The sequence below is a fragment of the Osmerus mordax genome, chromosome 2, assembly GCF_038355195.1.
Source record: "Osmerus mordax isolate fOsmMor3 chromosome 2, fOsmMor3.pri, whole genome shotgun sequence".
Lineage (NCBI taxonomy): Eukaryota > Metazoa > Chordata > Actinopteri > Osmeriformes > Osmeridae > Osmerus > Osmerus mordax.
In genome coordinates, this window is record NC_090051.1 from 4,871,810 (window position 1) to 4,875,030 (window position 3,221).

The 3,221-nt window shown below is 46.0% G+C and overlaps 1 long non-coding RNA gene across 1 annotated transcript; it reads left to right on the plus strand.

The window, feature by feature from the left end:
* The first annotated feature begins 793 nt into the window (after positions 1–793).
* LOC136932928 (uncharacterized) lies at positions 794–1,854 on the plus strand. The gene is made up of 3 exons (XR_010874784.1): positions 794–1,189; positions 1,353–1,412; positions 1,493–1,854. It is a non-coding gene; the product is annotated as an uncharacterized lncRNA (long non-coding RNA).
* The last annotated feature ends 1,367 nt before the right edge of the window (positions 1,855–3,221 follow it).

The window sequence follows — 3,221 nt, forward strand, 5'->3', positions numbered from 1 at the left end:
ACGTTTTAATCGCACACTCCATGACCTTTTGCGGACCCTGCCTCCTGAGAAGAAGAAAAGGTGGCCCCAAGCCCTCCCACACTTGCTGTTTGCATACAACACATCTGTGCATCAGTCCACGGGTCATTCCCCATACGAACTCATGTTTGGGCAGAAGCCCCAACTTCCGGTGGATTTCTTGCTGGGGCTGGGAGCAGCAGATCCAGATGATACACCCCCAGCCGATTGGGTCACTACCCACCAAGAACACCTTGCTGAAATTTACGCTGACGCCAAGAGCCGTCTGGAGGCAGCAGCGGCCACTAGAGAACGTTACAGTCACCCCCCACCCCTTCTCCCAGTGAATACCAGGGTGTATCGTAGAAGCCATCCACTCGGCCGGCACAAAATCCAAGATTCTTGGGACCCAAGAATATACCGAGTGGTGAAATGCCGGGACGACAAGGGTCTTGTGTACCATCTTACACCTGAAGATGGGTTGGGTCCAGACATGAATGTCCACCGCTCCGAGTTGCAAGCTCTGCCAAGCCAGGATAAACCACCGGTGGATGCTCCTTGGGACATGCTATGTGGCACACCAGAAAATGAGAGACAAAAAATTAATGAAGAGGATGAGGATGAGGTGTGGTTTCAAGCTCTACCTAATCTGCCAGATGCAAGGCCAGGCTGCGAAGTTGGACAAGATGGGACAGTGACTGGACCACAACTGGACAACAACTGCCCGCCACAAGTTGACCAGGCAACCCCAATGACAACAGTAGTTGGCACAGGTAGCTCCTCTCCAGAGGTGGAGTCAGACGCACCCCAAGAAATGATGCCGTTGGGAGAAGACCCAGTGAGACGCCCAAGACGGGCACGAGCAGGCCAACACTCCAACCCCTTCCGGTTGCCACAGTCAGTTACCCAACACCTAGAAGCCCAACAAAACGCCATTCGGTCAGTAAACCTTACCCCCAGCTACTATTTTAGGCCATGGCATTAGAAAGAATAGATCAACGGCACCGGGACGGTGACCTTTTAAAGTGGGGGAAATATGTGACAGGTGGGAGGGGGATAAACCAGGGAGCCATTTGGTTCACCTGGTTCTGTCACATGACCACCGTAATTTCAATTAAATGCAGGTAGATGGCATACCACAGTTAGTGTTGTTTTTAATCAGAGCTGGCCGGCGGTGATAAATTGGAAGCGGGTAAGGACAAGCGTCACCACGTAACCCATGTTTACAAATGTTTGTGTTTTAATTGAGATTTTAAGACGGTAAATGTGAGGTGAATTAAACAGAGTAAATTGTGGGAGTAAATGAGTAATGTTTATACTGCTTTGTATTGATTATGCATTTATTGTTGTTGTAGTGTCCTGTGCTAGAAACGCATGGTTCCCATCTGAAATCTGACCTCAGCACAGACGTAAAGGTATTAATTGACCAGTGTAATATTATGTAAAATCAGTGTTTTGATACACAAGTGACTAAAATAATGTCTGCTATTTTCAGGGATCATTAGTAGCCACTGTTTTTCCCACCGTAGAATTTCACTAACACAAATTAGTTAAAACATTCGCTGTTCCCCAGCCTAATAGCCTATTACAGGACAGCAGTTCAGGGCTTGCAGTTTGCCGTTGAGTGCCTTTGTTATGTAAACCACCTCCAAGTTTTGTGTGTCATTTATTTTGTTTGACGGGCGTTATTCTGTCCTTTCGTTTCTTTGCAGTGAGAGTGCCCCCCCCTTGTGTTTGGATTGATTTAATTATATTAGTTTGATTTGACTTTATGTAACAGGCAACGTAATAAGATCGCAGCCTTGGTGCAGCTTGTTGTGCTAGCGGCTCGAGGGAACACCAACTGTACCGTAAATAAAGTGCATTATTTTTGTACGCCGCCTCCTCCCCTTTTCATTTAATTGAACACACCTTCGTGATAACTACTGTTCTAGCTTACCGCTGGCTCTTGGTGAAGAGCCAGTAGGGTGTAGGTTACATACGTTAGCTTTACTTACTTTACTTTCGCGCAGATACAAGCAACGCAATTGTGACCAAGACGAACATTTTGACACCGACATTGTCTAGTGCAAAAATTACAAAATATTTAAGGGTGTAAATAAATATATATATGAGAGAGAATATAGGTTGCGCCTTGCCAAGGCAGCCACACCCAATAAGTTCTCGAAATCTTGAAAAAATGTGCTGAGGCCGTTGAAACCATGCCCACTGCTCCTCTCTCAACTGCCAAATACTGCTACAACAAAAGGGTTAGACTACAACAAAAAATAATGCTCCTGGCAGGATTGGTTTTACACAGCCATAAGTTTGAGCCTCCAGAGCCAGAATCAAATTCAGAGGACATTGACTGGCTACCCGGGGAATCAATCTCGTCCTTCTCGGTCTGCAAAAAAAAGCCCTTTTTACACTCCCAACAGGAGAAAAAATGGAAGAAACCTTGGGAGGAGCAATTCAGAGAGGGATCCCATCCTCCAGAGACAGTTGGTGAGAGAGAGGAGCAGAACACAGGCTAAACATAGTCATACAGTGTCAATGGGTTTTGAAACACCAAAATCCATTGTTCAACTTTATAGATATAGGACAGGACCGGGAGACTCGCGACCAGGTCCAGCGTTGGCCGACCGACGACCAGGCAGGTGCTGACAACTCAAACCCCCCACACCACAAGGGATGTGTGTGGGGGGGGGACAGAGAGAGGAGAGCAGGGATTAGAGAATGCCAGGAGCAGCTAACAGTTACAGTCATAATAGAATGAGATCCCCACCGGTCAAGTGTGGACTGGTGCACAATCTAACTCCACAATTCAGTACTACATACTTCACAGTTTTTGCAATGTGTTTAAGCAATGCATTTCTAAAAATGTTGTGTGTTAAGACAAAAAACTAAAAATTCACTTTACAGGGAAAATGTTAATATACACACACAGACATCCTGTACATACTCAGAGCGTCACACACACACAGTCGGGTGGCAGGCCAGGTCTTCTTTTAAAAGCACTGCTGATGAGGATCATTTAAGTGTATCACTGGGAACCCACATCCAGTCTCCTCCAATCTGGGATCCTATAGGCAGATCATTTACCTATATTTGACTCACCTGCTTGAAATATAAACCAATAACATGAGCCCTCATAAAGTCTTACATGCCTACAAAGTCCTGACATAAAACACGGTCCCCAGACCTCACGCAGGATGAAAACAAACACAGAGGTTCTGTGTTGATGT